At 41.2% G+C, this 25,569-nt stretch overlaps 1 non-coding gene across 1 annotated transcript; it reads right to left on the bottom strand.

Annotated features, from left to right (window-relative positions):
* Positions 1–24,735: 24,735 nt before the first annotated feature.
* LOC132212956 (U6 spliceosomal RNA) lies at positions 24,736–24,842 on the bottom strand. The gene has a single exon (XR_009447868.1). It is a non-coding gene; the product is annotated as a U6 spliceosomal RNA (small nuclear RNA).
* Positions 24,843–25,569: the final 727 nt, after the last annotated feature.

Below are 25,569 nucleotides of genomic sequence, written 5' to 3' on the forward strand. Positions count from 1 at the left end.
GAACATTCTTATATCCTTTTTTAAAAGACTTGTTTTCAATTCCTTTGGTTACATATATAGGAGTGGACTTTCTGGGTCATATGATAATTCTATGTTTTACTTTTTGAGGCAACACAAAAGTGTTTTTCATAGAGGTTCCCATTTCCCCACACCCTCACCAAAACATCACTTTGTTTTTCCATTATAGATCCTAGTGAATGTGAAGTGTATCTATTTGTGCTTTTGATGATCATTTCCCTAATGACGTATGATTGCATCCAAGATCTTAATCAAACCCTGAACTTGACTCAGCACCAGATTTTTCTCCCCCAATTTAGACTTGATCTACCTGGGAGTCAGCATAAGGAAAGCTAAGGTTTCTCTTCCCGGCAATTTATCCCCTACTTCATAGAAGACTCCCTGTCTCTGGTGATGCTTGGAATTCCTTCCTCAGCCTGCAAGCACTCACCTTCAGCGGGAGGCAGGATGATCTAGCTCTACTGAACAGGATCCAAGGCATAGCCATCTCAGCTTTCTACATCTAGGTCATGGATACTTGGCTGAGTCACCGTAGCTGTGTTAGTGTCAGAGTTCACCCTCTAGTTATCCTGGGAAGGAGCCTCACTTCAGGTCATAATATCTGTCAACCACAGGCACACACATGTCCAGCTCTCTGAGTAATCCCAAGGAAACGTACTCTCTGGAGGCTCAGAGTAGAAGAAGTCGCCAACCTTTCTGCTCTTCCCTCTCCCCCAAACCTTTTTCCCGCAGCAGCGGGGTCTAGAAAAACCTGGGCCTGACAGCACACTTTGAGGGTTCTCTATACAGACATCTCCTTACTTACCCCTCTCCTTCCTATATTCTTTTTGGTGTTTCTCTTCTGTCCCCTTTATCTGACTTTATAAATGCTACATTTGAACATAATGATTTTTTTTTTTGCACAATCACTTCATTATTAGCCCTTGTTTTGGGTTGCATCACATTCCCTCATAATTTATATGTGGAAATTCTAACCCCTAGTTCCTTAGAACCTGACTGTCTGTATTCACAGATCGAGCCTTCAAAGAGATAATTAAGTTAAAATGAGGCCCTTGGGGAGGGCCTTAATTCAATCTGACTGGTGTCCTTAAAAGAGGAAATTGGACAAACAAGAGGACATCAAGGGCACAGGTACACAGAGTGACAACCACGTGAAGAGGGTGCAGGAGGGTGGCCATCTTCAAGCCAGGGAGGCAGGCCTCAGAGGAAACCAAGCTGCCCAAACCTTGACGTTGGACATCCAGCCTCTGAAACTGTGAGGAAATAAATTTCTGTGCCTTAAATCACTTATTCAATCTGTGGTATTTTGTTACAGCAGCCTGAGCTAACTAATACACTCCCTCAGTGGAGACTCAGGTGGGAAATGGCCCATTCCAACCTCCTGCCACAGCTGGAAGCTTGTTGATCCCAGCCCTGTAATCCCACACCTTTGATTGGTGACTGGCATTAACCCCTACTAGCTGTGTGCCCTTGGTTTTTTGAAACTATTTCCCTATGTCTAAAATGCTAATATGCATGGGGAAATTGCGGCCATCCTACTTTATTATAGAGGTTTCTAAATCAACACATAACCATTTATTTGCTCACATGAGTCTCGCTCTCACCTCTGACGACTGTGAGGTTTAAATGAGAGAACCTATGTGAAAGTGCTTTCAAAACTCTCAAGTGTTATGAAAATGCTCATTAATACAATCACAACATCTACCAAACCGTTAGTGGTGGGGGGGAGGAAATCAATCGGTATGTTATTTTGTTTTGAGTGCTGGGTCAGGGTGTAAAGTGGCACGCACGCCCCTCCGTCTGTTAGCAACTGACAATTAATCTGTCTCGGGGTGTTTTTAAACATCAAGAATCATGTATTTTCCATTCACCAGCTGGAAGACTGCCATCCAAAACAGCCAGCATCAGCGAACAGCTAAATTAGTGCTTGCTGCTACTAAGAACTTAATTCCTCCGCTACCTTCTTCACTTCTACCAGCTCATGCAAAGCAGCCGACACCAAATTCCCTAGAGTTGAGCTTGTGCCTCAAACTGTCACTCTGATCCCATGGGACCAGGCATTCGTCACATATAGAGCATCCATAGGTCCTAGGAAATGCCCTAGATATTCCACATACATGCATTATCTCAGGAAACACTCACACCAATCCTTTAAGTTGCAAGGTAATCATTTCATGTTAAATGTAAGTAAATTGAAGCTTAGAGAAGCCAGTGACTTTCCATTTACTCATTTGACAAGTTGAGTCCTTTCTACTTGCTAATTACTGAATGTATGCTGGAGAATACAGCATGAGTGGTGTGATTTTGGTGCGAGAGCAGACCATGGAAAACAAACAGGCAAATATAGAGAGAACTGTAGGTCTATGAAGGAAATTCACAACAGTTAAATATCTTGCGTAGGGGAGCAGAGAGCAAGCCGACATGCCAAAAACCCAGAGTTAAGTTTCAGGAGGGAACTTCACAAGAAGGAGTGGTAAAATTCCAGGTGGGTGGCTGAGAAGAGTACTTGATCAGAAAACCGAAAGACAGGATGTAGCCATCTGTCCCAAGGGACACCCTGGAGACTGAGGCCTGATGACACATCGTAAGCCTCTGTAGCTACCACCAGGAGCCCTTGTAGCTTTCCTGTATAGGAGTCGATAAATTCTCTTTCTTACTGAGGTTAAAAATTTAGGAATCTTCGCATAGACGCAAGGACAGAGGAGTTGAACTGTAAGCCCTTTTGGGGACACTTACCAGCTGGTATCTTTAGGAAACTGCTTTCATCTCTCTGAGCTTCTGCTTTCGAATCTGCCTTGTCATGATGCCGAGAGTGGTGTCTGAGGGTCCGTGGTGGGGGCGGGGGGAGGGGGTGCCCTGTAGGCGAAGATGCTTAGTCTGCACCACACAGATGTAAGAGGTGACTGAAAAGCAAGCATATCCCATAGGGAAGTGTGATCCATGCTGGGAATTCAATGCGATGTTAACCCCACAGGTTAAAGCTCTTTCGAACAGATGAGTTTACCAGGCCGGGTCCTTATAAACGACTCTGATCACAAAGCTGCTGACAAACCAGTCAGCTCTCCAATGTCCTCCAGCATAAGGAACATGCCACCCAGCCTCATCACCATGTCACTCCCCTCTTACCACCCGCCCCTAACGTCTAACGTTGTGTCCCAAACTTCTAGTATTTTGAGGATCATTTAGGAGCTCATGGGGACTTGACAGATATCCAGAGTCCAAGACACAATTGCTGGCACACGGATCTGAATCTTGAGCCCTGGAGCCTGTACACGTACTAAGCAGTAGGTGATCGCTGTAACCAACTTCTTTGGAGAAGACCTCTGGCCGTTGGTCTCTTAACACGGGTGCACAGAAGCATCATCCCGGAAGCTTTACGGAAAAAGAAATTCCTGGCAGCAACCTTCATAACATGTGTAATTTGGTGTTTTGGGGGTGCTCCGGAGGAACTGCATTTTTAACATGCACCATCCTCTCCCCAGTTGTTGTCAAGGGTCTGTTGTTCAAGTGTAAAGAAGCACTGGTTAAAATCGAATAAATCACGATTTCTTGCTCCCTCTGAACTGCCACCTCCCTGTCTTTCCCTCCACAGTCTACTATTAATTTGAATGTCACTTCTTGCAAAGGCTCTGGAATTCTGCCCTCTCCTCCACCGCCCTGGAGTTATTTAAATATCATGGGAGCAATATAGACTTTTTGAAGTCATTCTGGGCTATGGCTTGGATTGTTACTACTTAGATATTGAAGAGGGAAACATATAATTTGAAGATCATCAGAAGGAAAGGAAGGAAGGAGGAAGGAAGAAAGGAAGGGAGAAAAGGAAAAAGAAGGGGAGGAAGAAGAAAAAGAGAACCCAAATATTTAATTTAAGTGACAGAAATGGATATGATGCCAAAGACCCTGAAGTCAGGAAGTCCAAGTGTGCTGTACCTCTCCATATGCCGGGAGAATGAATTACAGGGAAGCCTATTCTCTGACAGTGTGAGACGTGTGCACTGCTACAGAAATCCCCGGCTTCTGTGAATGAGAAGGGTAGATGTTTACGTAATCCTGAGGGATTCTTCCAGGCCTCACATCTATTATAACGGATTTGACTCTGTTTAAGGACTATATGATCCTTCCTCTAGTGAAGCCTGGGAAAAGAAAATGAACTAAATAAAAAGGCAGGTGGAAAGAAACTAAACCAATTATCCAGGCAAACGACAATGCTTCCCTAGATCCAAATGCTATGGACCAAATGTTTGTGTAAATGACCCCGCCCCCTTCAAAATTCATTCCATGAAGCATAATCCTCAGTGTGATGGTGTTTGGAGCCAGGTGTTTGGGAGGTAATTACATGGTGAAGCCCTCATCTATTTCTCTCTCTCTCTCTCTTGCTTTCTCTCTCTCGCTTTCTCTCTTTCTCTCTCTCTCTCTCTCTCTCTCTCTCTCTCTCTCTCTCTCTCTCTCTCTCTCTCTCTCTCTCTCGTTAGGACACAAGGAGAAGACCATTTGCAATCAAGAGAGCCCTCAATTTTATCTTGGACTTCTCAGCCTCCAGAACTGTGAGAAATACATGTTTGTTGTGTAAGCCACTCAGTCTAAGGTATTCTGTTGTAGCTGCCTGAACTAAGGCAGAATTCAGCCCACAACAGACTTTTCTGAATCATTAAGCCTCCCAGTTGTCTGGGTGTGACTTTCCCCACCTCAGTTAAAATCACCAGTGAGAGAAAGGGAAATGTGCCTTAAAGCAAATGTGTTAAGTTAGCACCAGAGGGCTTTGGGAGGGTGAGGGTGAGGAGTGTGAGTGTGTGTGTGTGTGTGTGTGTGTGTGTGTGTGTGTGTGTACGTGCCCACAATGCATTTCCCCTCTTTTAATGCCTTGACAAATTCCATAAAGGAATCCAACCCACTTTGAGTAGCATTTAGGTTCATTTCCAAACAATTATAGTTTTTCTCTCAAGAGGAATCTTATTAGTTGGTAAGATCTTGTTTACTGTTTTCATCTTATTGTTAGCTCCTCTTTAAAAAATTAAATTAGTGTCATATTTTTATACCAAATGTTATATATTATAGAACTTTGAATGAATTCTTCCAAGTGGCAAATAAAGTGCTAATGGAATCATATGGAAGATGTAAAAACAACAGCTAGGCAGGCATATATATCTGGGGTTAGATCTTGAATCTACATCCTATGGGATGGCAGGTAAGTTGTTTAAACTCTCTCATGTTCCATTTCCCTATCTGTAAAATGAGAATAATAATGCTTCTGAATTTTGAGTTAGATGAAATACTAAATCATTTCATTGTTTAAACCAATTAGAAATGCTTTGTTTTCTTGCTTGCCATGAAAAGCTTGATAAATAACTCACTGTTATTAGCTTATCTATTAATATATGGCTCTCTCTATTTCAGCCCCAGTCTCTCAGTTTATTTGATCTATGTTTCTATACTTGCTATGATACTGCAGCTTGGATCTTCAGTAAATCCTCAGCAGGTAATACTTATGATTAAAATAAAATAAAATGGATTATTATTTCACTTGTTCATCATTCATAAAATGCTACTCTAATACAGAAGTTGTGATTTTATTATTTTATCTTTCACCTGTATAATATATTATATGTATTAGGCTTTGTGTAATATATATATATGCACACACCCCTCCTTCTATCTCCTTGCCTACTCAACATCCCTTCCATCTTACCATTTCAATCACACTGAGATGTCCCCCTTGGGAATCCATGCTCTTCTATGGCATAACATACAGACAAAAAGTATGATTGACTTTAGCCCTAATCCAGTACAAACCAGCTCAATGTCTGACATTCTCCTGCCCATGATGTTGGTTCATAAAAGGCCCAGTTAGCACTAAAATAGGGTCATTTGCTTGATAGCTGTAGAAGTCCACCTGGTTTACTCCCTTGATATGAAGAAGGAACCATGAAGACCTAATTGCTGATGGCACTCATCCTGCTATCATGAATGAAACCACTCTGACTCTAAGAAGGAGGTAAAACCAGGGGAACCACAAAGAAGGAAAGACTAAATCCTTGGCCAAACTGTGCCTGAGCCCATGTATTGCTGGCTTTTTCAATTATGTAAAGTATTCAATCAAATTTTATCATTTAAGCTAATCACAAGTGACGACCAACCAACCTATTTTATCGCATACTGGACCTTTCACCTACTTACATTTCCAAATAAATACAGCATCATTTAAATTTCAAAGATAAGACAGGTTAGATTTTGACTTAGATTAAATTTAAAAATTAAGGTTAATAGACAATTTTCCAATATTTTCTCTTCTCATTTAAGAACCAAGTTTATCCAACCGTTAAATCAAATCTTCCCTTAAATTCTCTCTAATATAATTTTATAGATTTATTTATGACTACATATTGCCCATTCAATTTATGCCTCCATATTTCATATTTTATTGCTATTATGAAAAGATGTTTAAGTATGTTTTCCAAATGGTAATTGTTATTATACTAATATTCTTCTTGGCAGTTTAGAGTAGTTTTCAGAAGTTCAGTGTCTTGGAAGCAGACCATCTTGATCTAATCATGCATCAGCCATCAACTACGTTCATGTCCTTGTGCAATTTACTTTCCCTTGTTGCGCCTTAGAACCCCACCTGAAAATGGCACAGTCTTCTCAGGGATGTTGTGAGTATTAAATGAGTTAATACGTGGCAAACACTTAGGATAGCACCTGCTGCATAGAAAGCCCTCTGTAAACCTTAACTATCTTCATCTATTATTGTTGTTCTTGTTATTGTTGTCTGCCCACCCCATTACTATTAATTGCTTTTTGTTTTTTTAAAATATATTTTTATTGATTTCAGAGAGGAAGGCTTGGGGAGAGATAGAAACATCAATGACTAGGGAGAATCATTGATCGGCTGCCTCCTGCATGCCTCACACCAGGGATGGAGCCTGCAACCCAGGCATGTGTCCTTAGGGAGAATAGAACCATGACCTCCTGGTTTATAGGTCGAAGTTCAACCACTGAACCATGCCAGTCGGGCTTTAATTGCTTTTTAGAAGCTGACCTGGGGTTGATGTTCTTAAATCTTTCTTTTTCCCTTCCTCTATCTATCTATCTATCTATGTATCTATCTATGTATCTATCTACCTACCTACCTACCTACCTACTTACCTACCTATCATCTATCTATCTATCCATCCATCCATCCATCCAGTGTTGGGCAAAAGTAGGTTTATAGTTGTTCATACTGAAAATAATACAAAAAGTAATAAATAACAATACAAGAATAAACTGTGTTTTGATACCACTGTAAACCTTGTATATATAAACACACACACAGACACACATTTCCCCTTTGAATTCTTCTATATTAATGTGCATTCGTGAGAATCCAGTACAAACCAGCTCAATGTGTGACATTGAGAATATATAAAATTAAAAATGGCATTATTAACATTAGTGGACATCTTATGTATGTATTTAATGGGAATATCTACAGAATTTCTTCATTGACAGTGATCATGTTCATGATATTGGTTTTAGCGTGACCATCTTTATTGTTTTAACAGTGAATTATTTTCCCCTGTCCCTTCTTTCATTTCTACCTTTCTCCTTCCTTACTTCCCATAAATACATAAATGTGTTTTTGTGTTAAAACTTCAAATAGCAAAAGGTAAACAATAAAAGGTGAAATTTTTCCTTCAATACTGACTTCATCTCTGTTCCCTGCCATAAAATTCCCCTATTAACAATTCAGTGGTATATATAAGCATATACAACAAACAAACATAATTTAAAGGGTTCATTTTTCCTGATAATTTATTTTCTCTAAACTTCAATTTTTTGTACAAACCAGTCTATATATTTCTAATTACTGTGTAATACTTCACGGTAGCTGCTTAGCAATCCATAGCAGCATATGACAGTTCTTTGACCGTATCTCTCGCAATAGGTGGATATTTAGATATTTCCATTTTTTCATTATTACAAATAGTGCTTTAATAAACATTCTTGCATATGCATTTGCAAATGGGAATGATTCGAAATAGGAGAAAAATCTAGAGGTTTAATTAATAAGACAATGGATATGTACATTTTTATTTGGAAAAATATTGACAAACTGCTCTCTGAAAATTTTCTAACACTTAAATTCCTATTTTTAAAGCTGGGATTTAGAAATAAAGTTCTGTTTAAGTTTATTAATTGCGTTTGCCCATATTGATATATGCCCATGCATTTTCTTGTACTCTGTATGTTTTGTGGTTTGTTATATTGGTATGTTTTCTTAATTTGAACCATTACTGTAATCCTATCCAAAAATATTTTACATTTTGAAAGATAAGAAAACCATAGATAGAATAGGATAAAAAGGAAGTATTAATGAAAACACAATAAATGGGAGTTCTTTTAATTCCAACTAATTATTTGAAAATGTAGAATTAGATGCTATCAAATTATACTAATAAGTTATGCATATGTGAAAAAAGAAAAAAGGCAAAAGCATAAAATATTTTGAAAAGTCACTAATGGGTGTATGTCATCATTATGTTTATGTGGTATTAAGAATGTTTATCGACCATTTTCAGATAATGATGGATAATTCTGAAATAAAGTGCTTAGCCGCTATAAATCATTCTAAAATATAAAACAAACAAAAATCTATACATCCAAAGCAAATAATAGACAAAAATCAAATGCATTTTTAACTCAATGAAAAGGATGATGGCTGCCATACCGTACTGTTACAATATTCTACGATGCTGATCTAAGTTCACTCACTCATCAAAGATGTAATGAGTATGAATGATTTGAAGAAAAAAATAAATAGTTCAGTAATAGTTTCATCTGATTCAAAGTCACAGAAATGACAAGCATGTAGGCAAATAAATTCTTACAAAATGAAAGCAAGGGTGGTGAAGAAATATATTCAAAATTGATAAAATATACATGAGGCCATTGTACTATAATAACAGGGACACTTGGTGGTAATATCCAGAATTGATAATCTTAGGAAGATGAAATAAAACATCATCATAGTACATAAAGAAAAAACTGCTCAAAACATAAAGGGTATGCCAGAACACAGTTATCAGATTCAGCTCATTATTATCACTGTGCGACAGTTATATTAGGAAAAAATACTTAGAGAAGCTATTCTTAAGAGGTACTTGGGACTATAAAAATCCTCGAAAAAAGGGTATTTTTGAAATTAAATAGACTTTTGTCTCAGTCCTGACACTTTTATAGCTCTTTTCTTCATACTGAATACCACGTCTAAAAAGTTGATGTGGCTACTGTCACAGCTTCAGTTATTAAGAGAAGTATGTCAATTTCTTTAGGTTCTTAGCATGAGAAAATAGCTGAAAACCATACAAGTAGTTTATCTATTTTTTCAGTGAGAACACATACACATACACACATACATACACATATTCCTTAGAAGGGAACATGTGTTCTTTTTCTATAAATAAAGCTCATATAAAGAAAATTGAAAATTTAACAACTAAATTGCAGAAATCTGCAGAATTCAGACTCTAAAGACAATTGTTAAAAACTAGAAATTAATAATGTAAAACTTAAACACAAATGTAATGAGTGAAAACTTTTTAAAAATGAACCTCCAAATAATAATCATGTAAAAGATGAAATAAGAGACACAATGAAAGAATTTTTTAAAATATGTAAAAAGTTCTTTACAGTGCATTTCTAAGATGCTTATTAAAATGGATTATATATGCAAGAACCCAAATTTATTTTTCACCTCAAATATGTAAAATGGAATCTATATTACAAAATTTTTAAAAATAATTCTTAAATTAAATATGATATAAATATGTAGAAAGCCTTTTACTATCTATGACAAGGGTCCAGGGAGCAAAACATTATGTCTAAATGAATAAGAACACTTCAAAGATTATTTCTTTCAGGCAAACTTGCAAGTGTCATTTAGTGGTCTAGAGCTATTATTTTAAACACTGGGCTAATTTTGATGTTTAAGAATATCATGGACACACTGACTCAAGTGATGCAGAAACAGAGTAAGGCATCATAGGGAACCAATTTAACTTTTCAAGAATTGGACACTGGGAAAAAAACACATAGCTCTAATCCTAGTCTGACACTTTACAGGGCCAAAGTTTGACACTTTGCTAGTGCTGTGTCACGGTGACTTTTTTGAATCTCCCGTTCATCTCCTGTAAAAGAGGGTAAAGGAACAGAGGCATCTATTTTAGCCAATCACAGATGGGTTGAGGGGCCTCTGATGAAAAATGCACATGGGATAAATGCACCTGTCTCTAGTTTTTCTTTAAGCTTGATGATAAAGGAGTTTTAAAAAGTGATCATCCCTCAGAGACAGCAGAGTTTTCATGGCCATAACACTGGAGAATGAGCAACTGACTTAAAAACAAATTAAACTGGAAAAGCAGAGGGAATGCACATCTAATTGCCTGCAAAGGTGGCTGGCAATAGGAAAAGTGAAGTGGATGAGTTCTGTAAAACTGGAAAGAGACTCAGAAATTAGAGCCATGCAGTTTCTCAGAAGGCAGAAGTAAAGTTTTGGGTAAAATAAGAAGGACTGGATAAAAGTATGAATAAGCAGACAATTAGTTTCCCAAACCTCCCTCCTATCACATACAGCCTAGAAACTGCCCAGCAACCTCACCTCTGCAGATTGAAAAATGCAGTTGACTAGTTAAATTGAACCAGAGAAGCAGGGGACTCTGTGATACCTGAAATAGCAGAGAGCAGATATGAAAAGAACTGGATTAAGTGGAAATCTACATAATTAACCATGACACTCCACAGCCCCTTTTCTCTAAGTCAGCATAGGATAGTTAGTAGCCAGAGGCACTCCCCAAACTGGAGACGAGGATTGCTAAAAATAAACGGATCCAACTACAAATTAGGACATTTAGTGACAATCTCCACACTCTGATCAATTAGCCTAAAGTAAGCACAGTAGTGGACAAGTCTCACAGGAAACAGAGAGGTTCATTTAAATACTTCATTTAAGTATGAGTAATACCTAGAGACCACCCAAAATTTAAGAAGAATTTCTACCCAAAAGGAGACAAAAACAAACTAACAAAAGGAATTGGGGGAATCGAAGAGAATTCCCAAACTATCCTATATAATAAAAGGGTAATATGCAAATTGACCCTAATGGTGGAACAACCAGGAAGAACTGGTCACTATGACGCGCACTGATCACCAGGGGCAGATGCTCAATTCAGGAGCTGCCTCCTGGTGGTCAGTGCGCTTCCACAGGGGGAGCTCTGCTTAGCCACAAGCTGGGCTGATAGCTGTGAGCACAGCGGGGGTGGTGGGAGCCACTCCTGCCTCTTAGACAATGCTAAGAATGTCCAACTGTGGCCATCATTTGGACATCCCCCGAGGGCTCCTGGGCTGCCAGAGGGATTTCTGACTGCCAGCTTAGGCCTGAGCTCCTGGGGAGTGGGCCTAAACTGGCAGGTGGACATCCCCCGAGGGGTCCTGGACTGCGAGAGGGCACAGGCTGGGCTGAGGGACCCCTCCACCCCACCAAGTGCACAAATTTTCGTGCACCAGGCCTCTAGTAATGCTATCTATAATAATAAAAGTGTAATATGCGTCCTTCCACTTCTGGACGAAGCAGGGACTGCTAGGGAAGCCCAGGTCCAGGTGCCAGAGGGAAGCCAGTGCTGGCAGCCAGGGGAAGGAAGGCCTACCCTTGCACGTATTTCATGCATTGGGCCTCTAGTAATTACTGTAATCAATATCATTGAATATATAAGGAAAATATTAAAGCTACAAAAATTACAAAACAATAAAGCACTCTTGAAAATTACATGCATAGCAAACATTTTAAAAAGAAAAAAATATTAGTAAAAATGGAAGATACATTTGAGGAAATATAAAGGAAGAATAATGAACCTAAGTTAAAAAAAACACACACAAAAAAAACAATAACAGATAAAGAAGATGAGCCATAGTGTAGGAGGACCAAATCTGACTATTAGGGATCAGAAGGAGAGACTAGAGGAAATGGAGGGCATGACATTATCAAAGATAAATTTAAGAACATTTTCAAGAAGTAAAGAATAGATCTACCCAGATTAAAAGAGCCAAACAGCCCAGGCTTTGGGCTCAATCCCCAGTGTGGGGCTTGTAGGAAACAGCCAATCAATGATTTTTCACTCATCACTGATGTTTATCTCTCTGTTTCTCTCTCTCTCTCTCTCTCTTTCTCTCTCTACTTCTCTTGGAAGAAAATATATATCACAGAGCTGAGAGAATGACAGTTTCAGTGCATAATGGCTCAAGCTTTCTACAATAATATATATATATATATATATATATATATATATATATATATTCCAAAAAATTACACAGAACAAAAAATGTTTAAGCTCTACACCTTTGAACATCAGTAGAAAACTTCAAAATTCCAAGTATAATAATAAAACCTTAAAAGCTTATTAAGTAGGGAAAATAATAAAGGAAATTACACTTAAAGTATCAGAAACCAGAATAGCATCACACTTCTTTATGAAAACAATGAAGAAATGCCTTCAAATATCTGGAGGTAAATAATTTCCAACTAGAACACTAAGTCCAGACCAATAAATTATTTATCAGTTAGATATTGGCATAAATATCAATTAAATGTCAATTAAATTTTAAAAAATGAGTTTTCATTAGAAGATGCTTCAGGGATCGCTAAAGACAACCGGAACCTAAATGGACAAGAAATAACACACATTATTCAATCTACATTAATAAAAGATAAACATGCAAATTGACCGTACATTCGCTACACCTTGAGCCACGCCCACCAGCCAATCAGAGCAACTATATGCAAATTAACCCAACCAAGATGGCGACCAGCAGCCACCAAGCTGGAGCAAGCAGGAGGCTTGCTTGCCCCAATGATGGAGGAAGCCAAGCTACTGCGGCGGCTCTGAGCTCCACTCAAAGCAAAAAAGTTTCAATTATAGAAGGTAAATAAACCCCAGATACCTGCTTTCAGCTGACTGTGGCCACGGAGCTGGAGCGAGCAGGAGGCTTCCCTCCCGTCCACCCTGGCTGGCTCTGAGCTCCACTCAAAGCAACAAAGTTTCAACTATAGAAGGTAAATAAATCCCAGAATCGAAAAAAGAAAAGAAAAGAAAAAAAGGAGAGGCTGGGAGCTTCTGTCGCTGGAGGGGCTTGGCCAGCCTGAAAATGACCCTCAGCCCCTCACCCAGACTGGCCAGGCACCCCAGTAGGGACCCCCCACCCTAAAGGGGTGTGGCCAGCCTGAAAACAGCCATCAGCCCCTCACCCAGGGTAGCCAAACCTCCATGGGGTGAGGGTCCCCACTGGGTGGGGGGCTTGACCAGCTGCAAATAGACATCAGCCCCTCACCCAGGCTGGCCAGGCACCCCAGTGGGGACCCCCACCCTGAAGGGGGTGTGACCAGCTGCAAACAGCCATCAGCCCCTCACCCGGGCTGGCTGCCGGGAGCCGGTCCATCCTTGCTGTTTCAAGGGACCTGGCATATATGGCATACGGTTCTTAATATGTTTGCTCACCTTCTTGGCGCTGTGTTTTAACCAAAGCCACCTCTCTGAGAAAGGTTGAATCCCCAGGTAGGGATTTTCCCCTGAACTTAGGGAGGGAATAAAACCCCTCAACTAAGTGCCAGGCGGGTAATTAATCCCTTTAACTACAAACAATCATGCTTAAACTACATAATCTTTTCTCCCTGGAATGGAGATAAGAAACGCCCTAACCTTTGTAATAGAGATTGATAGGATTGAATCAACTGGTATAAATACAGTTGTAACAAGACAGAAACACTCAGAACTTAGAACAGAATCAAGAAGACAGAACCTACACGGAGCCTAGAGACAGAAGAACTTCGCTGGAGAGAGCATGCCGGAGGATCCTGGAGAGGGACTGGCCTCAGAGCCTAGAGACAGGGCCTAGCGGGAGAACATGGCAAGGGATCCTGGACTGAACCTGACTACAGTGATTGGCAGGAGAACCTGACTGGAACCTGGACACTGAACCTGACTGGAGAGCCTGGACAGAACCTGGCTGGAGAACCTAGCGAGGGAACATGGCTACAGAACCTCGCTGGAGATCCGAAGCAGAACCTCTCTGGAGATCCGGGCTAGAGATCCTGGCTAGGTTGCTGATCAACTGAACGCTGTCTCCGTGACATTCCTTCTTCGCCGACTCCGTCCACACCTTTGGGGACCCCTGGACCTGCTGGGGTTGGACCCCGGCATATGGCGCCCAAACAGGGACCCCTAGGTAAGCGCCCCACACTCGGGACGGATAGGATTCCACCGTAGGAAGAGGGTGGATAGTCTTCACCGACTCCGTCCACACCTTTGGGAACCCCTGGAACAGGATTCCCTTAGGTAAGCCCCCCCTCATTGAGAACCCCACACTCGGGATGGATCAGACTCCACCGTAGGAAGAGGGTGGATAGTCTTCACCGACTCCGTCCACACCTTTGGGAACCCCTGGAACAGGATTCCCTTAGGTAAGCCCCCCCTCATTGAGAACCCCACACTCGGGATGGATCAGACTCCACCGTAGGAAGAGGGTGGATAGTCTTCGCCGACTCCGTCCACACCTTTGGGAACCCCTGGAACAGGATTCCCTTAGGTAAGCCCCCCCATTGAGAACCCCACACTCGGGACGGATAGGACTCCACCAGGGTGCTACAGACCCCCCTATAGAGGATAAGTAGGGTAAGAAGGTGGATAGTACAGAACTTAGATTGAGAAGATGTGCCATACTGGGTCCAAAGAAAAAAGACTCTGTATTGATTCTTAGATTGAGAAGATGTGCCATACTGAGTCCAAAGAAAGAAGACTCTGTATTGATCTTTAGATTAAGAAGATGTGCCATACTGAGTCTAAAGAAAAAAGACTCTGTATTGATCTTTTAACATATATGCTTGCTAGCAGAGGAATTAAGGTTACTCCCAGTCAGACAGAACGTTTTATACAAGAAGTATGTCCATGCTTTTCTGAGGAAGGAAAGGTGCCAGAAAGGTAAATGTAGAGGCATGGGAGAAGGTAGGCCCAAGGAGCCTTATCCTTAACCCCACTGCAGCCTTTCCACCCCGGGAAAGTGCAGGATTGGCAAGCTCTCCCTGGGGTGATAGATCAGGACTCAGGTAATAGCAGAAAGCGCCAATCCTACTCTTAAAATGGATACAAGAGAGCGTTTCAGGTTTTTCTTTTTAATGCCTGCTTTTAAAAAATAAAAAAGGGGGAATTTGCCGGGAGCCGGTCCATCCTTGCTGTTTCAAGGGACCTGGCATATATGGCATACGGTTCTTAATATGTTTGCTCACCTTCTTGGCGCTGTGTTTTAACCAAAGCCACCTCTCTGAGAAAGGTTGAATCCCCAGGTAGGGATTTTCCCCTGAACTTAGGGAGGGAATAAAACCCCTCAACTAAGTGCCAGGCGGGTAATTAATCCCTTTAACTACAAACAATCATGCTTAAACTACATAATCTTTTCTCCCTGGAATGGAGATAAGAAACGCCCTAACCTTTGTAATAGAGATTGATAGGATTGAATCAACTGGTATAAATACAGTTGTAACAAGACAGAAACACTCAGAACTTAGAACAGAATCAAGAAGACAGAACCTACACGGAGCCTAGAGACAGAAGAACTTCGCTGGAGAGAGCATGCCGGAGGATCCTGGAGAGGGACTGGCCTCAGAGCCTAGAGACAGGGCCTAGCGGGAGAACATGGCAAGGGATCCTGGACTGAACCTGACTACAGTGATTGGCAGGAGAACCTGACTGGAACCTGGACACTGAACCTGACTGGAGAGCCTGGACAGAACCTGGCTGGAGAACCTAGCGAGGGAACATGGCTACAGAACCTCGCTGGAGATCCGAAGCAGAACCTCTCTGGAGATCCGGGCTAGAGATCCTGGCTAGGTTGCTGATCAACTGAACGCTGTCTCCGTGACATTCCTTCTTCGCCGACTCCGTCCACACCTTTGGGGACCCCTGGACCTGCTGGGGTTGGACCCCGGCATATGGCGCCCAAACAGGGACCCCTAGGTAAGCGCCCCACACTCGGGACGGATAGGATTCCACCGTAGGAAGAGGGTGGATAGTCTTCACCGACTCCGTCCACACCTTTGGGAACCCCTGGAACAGGATTCCCTTAGGTAAGCCCCCCCTCATTGAGAACCCCACACTCGGGATGGATCAGACTCCACCGTAGGAAGAGGGTGGATAGTCTTCACCGACTCCGTCCACACCTTTGGGAACCCCTGGAACAGGATTCCCTTAGGTAAGCCCCCCCTCATTGAGAACCCCACACTCGGGATGGATCAGACTCCACCGTAGGAAGAGGGTGGATAGTCTTCGCCGACTCCGTCCACACCTTTGGGAACCCCTGGAACAGGATTCCCTTAGGTAAGCCCCCCCATTGAGAACCCCACACTCGGGACGGATAGGACTCCACCAGGGTGCTACAGACCCCCCTATAGAGGATAAGTAGGGTAAGAAGGTGGATAGTACAGAACTTAGATTGAGAAGATGTGCCATACTGGGTCCAAAGAAAAAAGACTCTGTATTGATTCTTAGATTGAGAAGATGTGCCATACTGAGTCCAAAGAAAGAAGACTCTGTATTGATCTTTAGATTAAGAAGATGTGCCATACTGAGTCTAAAGAAAAAAGACTCTGTATTGATCTTTTAACATATATGCTTGCTAGCAGAGGAATTAAGGTTACTCCCAGTCAGACAGAACGTTTTATACAAGAAGTATGTCCATGCTTTTCTGAGGAAGGAAAGGTGCCAGAAAGGTAAATGTAGAGGCATGGGAGAAGGTAGGCCCAAGGAGCCTTATCCTTAACCCCACTGCAGCCTTTCCACCCCGGGAAAGTGCAGGATTGGCAAGCTCTCCCTGGGGTGATAGATCAGGACTCAGGTAATAGCAGAAAGCGCCAATCCTACTCTTAAAATGGATACAAGAGAGCGTTTCAGGTTTTTCTTTTTAATGCCTGCTTTTAAAAAATAAAAAAGGGGGAATTTGCCGGGAGCCGGTCCATCCTTGCTGTTTCAAGGGACCTGGCATATATGGCATACGGTTCTTAATATGTTTGCTCACCTTCTTGGCGCTGTGTTTTAACCAAAGCCACCTCTCTGAGAAAGGTTGAATCCCCAGGTAGGGATTTTCCCCTGAACTTAGGGAGGGAATAAAACCCCTCAACTAAGTGCCAGGCGGGTAATTAATCCCTTTAACTACAAACAATCATGCTTAAACTACATAATCTTTTCTCCCTGGAATGGAGATAAGAAACGCCCTAACCTTTGTAATAGAGATTGATAGGATTGAATCAACTGGTATAAATACAGTTGTAACAAGACAGAAACACTCAGAACTTAGAACAGAATCAAGAAGACAGAACCTACACGGAGCCTAGAGACAGAAGAACTTCGCTGGAGAGAGCATGCCGGAGGATCCTGGAGAGGGACTGGCCTCAGAGCCTAGAGACAGGGCCTAGCGGGAGAACATGGCAAGGGATCCTGGACTGAACCTGACTACAGTGATTGGCAGGAGAACCTGACTGGAACCTGGACACTGAACCTGACTGGAGAGCCTGGACAGAACCTGGCTGGAGAACCTAGCGAGGGAACATGGCTACAGAACCTCGCTGGAGATCCGAAGCAGAACCTCTCTGGAGATCCGGGCTAGAGATCCTGGCTAGGTTGCTGATCAACTGAACGCTGTCTCCGTGACATTCCTTCTTCGCCGACTCCGTCCACACCTTTGGGGACCCCTGGACCTGCAGGGGTTGGACCCCGGCAGCTGGCCAGGTACCCCAGCGGGACCCCCACCCTGATCCGGGACACCCTTCAGGGAAAACCAGCCAGCCCCCACCCGTGCACCAGGCCTCTATCCTATATAATAAAAAGGTAATATGCAAACTCACCCTAACAGCAGAATGACTGGGAATGAGTGGTCACTATGACACACACTGACCACCAGGGGGCAGATGCTCAATGCAGGAGCTGCCCCCTGGTGGTCAATGCGCTCCCACAGAGGGAGCTCTGCTCAGCCACAAGCCAGGTGGACGGCTGCCAGTACAGCGGTGGTGGTGGGAGCCTCTCCCGCCTCCTCAGCAGCACTAAGGATGTCTGACGGCAGCTAAGGCCTGCTCCCTGCTGGCAAGTGGACATCCCCCGAGGGCTCCTGGGCTGCCAGAGGGATGTCTGACTGCCAGCTTGGGCCCGACACCCCAGGGAGCGGGCCTAAGCCAGCAGGTGGACATCCTCTGAGGGGTCCCAGACTGCAAGAGGGCATAGGCTAGTCTGAGGGACCCCCCAAGTGCACAAATTTTTGTGCACCAGTAAGTATATAAAAGCTTTGAAAGTGATAGAAAGCTGGCTTGGGAAGAGGTAAGTTTGGAGACTATTTCTGAAACAATGCATGCATCCAAAATTTATAAAAGAAATGAAAGATAGTTATGCAAAAATGATAGAAGAGGCCAGACAAGAGTGTCCTGGAGAACTATGTTTATATCCGTTAAAAGAGTGATTAAAAAATAAACATTTAACACCATGAGGTGACAGTCTCCTGTAGAGGATGGCAAAATGGGGCAGAAGACAAGAGCTTTTATAAAATAAAGAATAGGAAAGAGACAAATTGAAAATATCTGACTGGCTGGGGCCACAGAGTCAACTCTGTGTCGAGTGAGAAGGCCCACAGATGGCTGTTCTTTGGGGATTGGATAACCGGGTCAGATGGTTTTGGTCAAGCAGAGCATTTATAGGAACACAAAATCTTATTTACATTTTGGTTTGCTGACCTGGAACCCAGTAAGGAATGGCTCCATCTTGGGCCTGGAAAGGTATTTCAGCGTATCTGAGCTTCCCTGAAGTTGAGGCATAAAGGGAAAGAAGTGACTAGATAAGGAAAACACACCAGGGTTTGGGGCATGGATCAAAAATACATGGTTTTGAAAAGGAATATATTTTCATTTACTTTAAAAATGAAAAAAAATATGTTAGAAAATAAAAACTGATGGCAAATGAGATGCTCATTTCATATATGCCTGGAAATATATATTGATTTTTGTCAAATAAACCATTTGATAAGTATTCATGGAAAACACTGCATTTTAGAACTCAGAGCTGCAGGCAGAAAGAGTGAAATCATATTGGCGTTCAGATTAAACAGACTCACAATCCCTGAACAAGTATGAAAAATATGTGTCTGAGTGTCCTGACCTAGAGCACCTTTCTCTCCATCCTGTTGGGGTGCAAAAGGAGTTCTGCCCTTGTCACTCTGATTAATCTACATCTCAGCTTTCAGCTGCTTCACACTGGCTCCCTGTAACTTCACATATTGATAACCAGGCTCATATATCACAGAGCTGAGAGAATGACAGTTTCAGTGCATAATGGCTCAAGCTTTCTACAATAATCAGATATTCAATAATTCATGAAAATATATCCCCCCAAATCAAATTGGAAGCTATTTTGTGTAATATATTATTTAAAATTCAATATTATAATGCACACAACTTCTCCTCAGCCAGAGGAGCACCATTTCAAAATATGATTATGTGGGGACTCTATTTAAAAGTGACAATTCTGCTTTTCATTTGTTTAACAGCTTAAGCGGAGGAGCTGAACTGGAACCAAATCATCTGACAAAGAAACCAGGGCGGCCACAGTGACTTTGAAAAAGTGACATTAAAACCTAAAAAAATAAAAAAACAAAAATGCATATACATTTGGATGGGAGAGACATGTGTGCTTGGGGGGAAATTTTCTTAATTTCTTTAGTTCAACATCAGTTGGCTCCAAAATAGTCCCCTTCTAGTTAACTGGCATCTGTCATCATTGTAAGATAAATTGTGAATTCTGACATCTGGCAGTCCAGACACACCCACCCAACCCAATGCTGTTACAGTCTGGGTTGCTTTCAAAGCCATTGTTTTTTGTTGTTGTTTTTTTAAAAATATATTTTATTGATTTTTTACAGTGAGGAAGGGAGAGGGATAGAGAGTTGGAAACATCGATGAAAGAGAAACATTGATCAGCTGCCTCCTACACAACCCCTACTGGGAATGTGCCTGCAACCAAGGTACATGCCCTTGACCAGAATCGAACCTGGGACCCTTTAGTCCCCAGGTTGACGCTCTATCCACTGAGCCAAACCAGTTAGGGCCCAAAGCCATTGTTTACTAAGTTTAATTCTAGTGGATGGGGGGGGGGGGCGGGGGGGGGTGTGTGTCTCCTAAGCACATCCTCAGAATTCTGGTTTCATATTATTTTCTTTTTTGGAAATTCCCTTCCACATCTCTCTGGCCTATCTGAAACCTTCTTTTACCTAATACATCACACTGAGTAAAGACTTCCCCAGCTTTCCAAACCAGATATGGCCCATCCTTACTCAGAACATGTATAATGTTAATGATGTACAGCACTCATATCATTCCAGTAGCTACCACTTATTAGTATTGATCATATGTCAGGCAGTGCCGAATGTCCTATCCTGACATTGTTTTAATAAGGCACTAGACCACCATTGCTACTCCATGTTATTGATGAGGAAACTGAGCCTCAGCAGTGTCCAATCCATTGTTTAGAGACCCAAATCAGAAAGCACTAAAGAGGCAGAAGATGGTTTGGGTTCGCGTTTCCCAGGTGCCTGCAGTGGGGCATAGTTAGGGCTCCATATGTGTGGAATGATGGAATCAACAAACAAATCCCTGAGCATTCAACTGTGCAAATCTATTGTTGTGTTCTTACCTTGTAGGCAACGTGGTTGGAAGAGACCAGCATCATTACATTAAGCAAACACATAGCAGAATAAAGCCTGGTGTTTTAGAACAAGCACTGAACTCAATCGAGAGCCCTGTGACTGTCTGGACTCTCACAATTTGTAGTTATATGAACTTACACCAAGATACTGATTTGTCTTGTTTTTAGTATCTTCACCAATAGTAACTTCACTCTATTGTATAATAGGATAACTTCCATAAAGTGGCATAAAATTGTGGTTAAAAACTAGGCTCTAGCCCAGATGGTATGGCTCAGTGGTTGAGTGTCAACCTATGAATTGGGAGGTCATGGTTTGATTCCCTGTTAGCACACATGCCCGGGTTGCAGGAGGCAGCCAATCATTCATGTTTCTATCTCTCTCTCCCTTTCCCTTCCTCTCTGAAATCAATAAAAATATATTAAATAAACAAACAAAAAACTAGACTCTAGGGAGTGGTCGGCAAACTGCGGCTCACGAGCCACATGCGGCTCTTTGGCCCCTTGGGTGTGGCTCTTCCGAAGCCTTAGGAGTACCCTAATTAAGTTAATAACAATGTACCTACCTATAGAGTTTAAGTTTAAAAAATTTGGCTCTCAAAAGAAATTTCAATCGTTGTACTGTTGATATTTGGCTCTTTTGACTGATGAGTTTGCTGACCATTGCTCTAGGGCATCAAGGCCCAGGACTGATGTCAGCTCTGACCTGCAGGACACTCTGCAAGCTATTCACTTTTTCTATGTCTCAGGTTCCTAGTGCGGGAAATTTGCATACTAGTACCTTTTACATGGTTTCCTAAATGCAAATCCAGTAGAGAAATGTCTGCTACATAATAATTTCTAAATAAATGGTCTCTCATTGTTATGTACGCTTATGGAACCCCACACATAATAGGTCCACAGAGAATATTCCCTTTTATTTTTCCCCCAACACTCTGAGAAACTGACTTAACTTTGTTGGAACTCAGTTTGCCTCACTTATTAAATCAGAATGATAAAACTGACCTTTCTCCAAATAGCAGGCTAACTGACATTTTAATAATATTTTCAACACTGAGATGCCAATAACAGGCATGCAGTTCTGAATTTGAAAGCAAACATCCTCCTCAGTAAAAAGAAAGTTAAAATGGGAAGAACAAACTCAAAGCTATATATGAAAGCAGAGAAGAAAATAAAAATATATTGGGTAGGGTGATTTAATAAGAATCTATGGGAACCTCTGATTTGAACTGGGTCCTAATAGATGGATAAGACTAAAAATGGTGGAAAGGATATAAAAGTACGAAAAAGAAGCCTACTTCACACAGATTTTTGCCATGATTTAGACAATTATTGACTGGGTTAGATAACTTGATTACATATTACAAAGTTTTCTGGCTGCAGACAGTAACATAGAGGAAGAACTTAATACTATAAAAATAAACATCATCATCATATCTTTCTTTGTTGGCTATTATGATCTGAGTGTTTGCCTTTACTATTTTTAATTATTTTATATACTTAGTGTTTGATATAATCTTCACCACTCAGAAAAATAGGAAAATGAGATTCAGCAAGGCCAAGTCCCTTGACCACGGATTCGTCTCATGAGGGTGATGCTCAGATGTGAACCCCAGCTCCTCACCATACCTCATGGCCTCCCTCTCTAGGTTTCTGGCTATATCATTTTAAATGATTAGGAGTTTAATGGATTAAAACTATTATGAAACATATTTTTTATAAGAGTCCATTAACATAATGAAAATATGCAAATTATTAATTTTAAACTATCTAAACAACAGTAGGCACATTTTTCTCCTGCCAGGGAATACAAGCTTAATGAGATTGGACTGGCCCAGTGGTTCAGATGCCTAAGCCAGGAAATGAGAAAAAATGAAAACAGGCATACAAGGTAAAAAAGAGTGATTGCTGGCCCCATCCCCGGACTTCAGAATGATATAGACAACAATATCCATAGGAAACCAAACAATTTTAGCCTTAAACCAAGGGCTCTTGTCAATTGCCCACTCACCCCTGTTTGGTGTGATTTCCAGATCACAGAGTAGTTTTTCCCAGTAGTCTGACTCAAAGTGTAAAATTATGACTATATTTTTCATTTATTCACCATTCCTTCATCCCTCCCTTCCTTCTTCATGTATTCCTTAACCACTTGTACTAAACACTGTGTTACATTTTTTGGCCAGTTAAATGATCTGCAATAAAGACATGAACTCTGCCTTCATTGAGCTTATGGTCTACTAGGGGAGATGGTCAGTTAAGCAAGAGATTACAATACATATGATATTACATGTTATTTGTGGAAAACCACTTAAATATTACTCAAAGTAAGTTGAGAAGTAAAAGATGATTAGTAGCCAGATAAATACTCTGTGTGGGTGGGACGTTGGAGTGTGAGGATCTAGGTTTGGTTTAATGCTCTGCTTATGACCTTCTTGACAGTTTTAGTACTTTTTGAACAAGAGGGCCCACACTTTTTGCTTTTTGCTAGTCCATGAAAATTATTGAAATATATATTTAGAGATTTATTGCAAGGGAGCAGCTTACATGACTGTGGGGCTAGTTAGGAAAGTAAAACATTCCGTAGGGCAGTGATGGCGAACCTTTTGAGCTCGGCGTGTCAGCATTTTGAAAAACCCTAATTTAACTCTGGTGCCATGTCACATATAGAAATTTTTTGATATTTGCAACCATAGCAAAACAAAGATTTATATTTTTGATATTTATTTTATATATTTAAATGCCACTTAACAAAGAAAAATCAACCAAAAAAATGAGTTCGCGTGTCACCTCTGACACATGTGTCATAGGTTTGCCATCACTGCCGTAGGGCAGGCCATTTGGAAGGACAGAGCTCTCAGGATGGCAGGCTGAGAGCCTGGGGAATGAGCTGAAGCTGCTGTCCACAGGAGGAATTTTTTCATCTTTAGCAAAACCTCACTCTGTTCTTAAGGCCTTTCAGGTGATTGAATAGGTCCACTTATGTTATCTATGATCTGCTCTATAAATCGACAGTCTAGAAACTTGAAGACCTTGGTGTCAGAAAAGTGAACTGTGCCTGTATCCTAAATAACCTGAGATGAGACTGTCACTAAGCACATTTCCATTAGCAAAAAAATCGGATTAAAGGTGATGCCTGTACATTTCTATCTATTCACTTGTTTCAGTGGCTTCAAGATAGGAGGCCACTGAATTGAAGGAGATGGGCATTACATAATAACAGAATCTAGTAAATAATAGAAGACCATGGCCAGGATTAAGAAATATGAACATAAGGACTATTTGGTTGTAGAAATATAAGCTCATAACTCACTGTAAAGCGTAGATTGGATTAGATGTCTACTTTATAGTTGTTGCCCTCCCCTTTGTATTTTATTGCCAAGAAAGCCAAAGATGTCATACAAAAGATAACTGTTCACTCCCAAATCACCTCTGAGGCCCTAAACTTGTACCATGATGAAGAAAGTAGCAACACCTACTAGCATCCAAGGACACACTCTTCAACTTTATTTTTATGTATGAAAACAAGGTATATCAAAAAGGAAGTATTATCCAGAAGGTAAAGCTATGAGCCATAAAGACCATTGGGGAAATTGGTGCTTTTTAGAGAGCAAAACCAGGGTCCAAAAGTTTATTTTCTACCAGAAGACAACATATTGCAGTTCTTGACAAGTATTATTTCATTACTAGAGGCCCAATGCATGAAAATATGTGCAAGAGTAGGCCTTCCTTCCCCCAGCTGCTGGCACCAGCTTCCCTCCGGCACCCGGGACCCGAGCTTTACTCTGGATGCCGCTGACAGGTGCCCAGTACCCGGGCTGCTTTGCTCCGGCCCTGGCTTCATCCGGAAGGACGTCAGGAATGATACCCGGAAGGACATTCTGTCTAATTAGCATATTAACCTTTTATTATTATAGATTGCTACAGACAAATGACTGTTTTATGGTGTTTTTTTTTTCTTTTTAAAAATATGGAACGCTTCATGAATTTGTGTGTCGTCCTTGCGCAGGGGCCATGTTAATCTTCTCTGTATCATTCCAATTTTAGTATATGTGCTGCTGAAGCGAGCACGACTGTTTTATGTTTTTTTTGTTTTTGTTTTTTTCAGAATTTAGATATAATTCCAGTACAGTACCTTGTTCCCTCATTGTATATGAGACATGTGAGGGATCAGGAATGGGGTACAGTAGATACTGTATACTTAATAACAGATTCCTATACTTACAAAAATCACCAAATAGATACAAAGGATCCAGACTTTGAGCTAGCTGTGATTAGAATAAGGCCTCCAATAGGCAAAAAGGGAAATGTGTAGAATATACTTGGATTGTGGCACAGAATCCAAAATTTCCAGAATACATTCAATTACTGTTAATACTAGATTTCCTCTCTTTTCCATGGTTTAGTACACTGTCCTTCAAGAAATTGTATTTCCTAAACTTATTTACAGCTAGGTGTTGCCATGTGAAGAAGTTTGAACTAATAGAGTGCCATTGGAAGTGACTGCTACAATTTCCAATTCCCTTCCTTAAAAATGAAGCTGTTTGTCCAGAATTCCCCTACCTGTCAATAAATGACAATGATTTGATCCCTGGAATCAGATATTAAATTCACATTTTGAGAATAGTAAACCCAATAACCCATCTAGATTCTCAATAACCTCATAAGAAAGAGTCCCTTCCACTTGGAAACCTCTGCACCATTAAGTGAGAGAGAAATAAACTTTATCTGATTTAAACCACCAGGATAAGACAAAAGGTAGAGTCTCATAAACTCTATGTCACCCCTAGTCTACCAA

This window comes from Myotis daubentonii, chromosome 11 (assembly GCF_963259705.1).
Source record: "Myotis daubentonii chromosome 11, mMyoDau2.1, whole genome shotgun sequence".
Lineage (NCBI taxonomy): Eukaryota > Metazoa > Chordata > Mammalia > Chiroptera > Vespertilionidae > Myotis > Myotis daubentonii.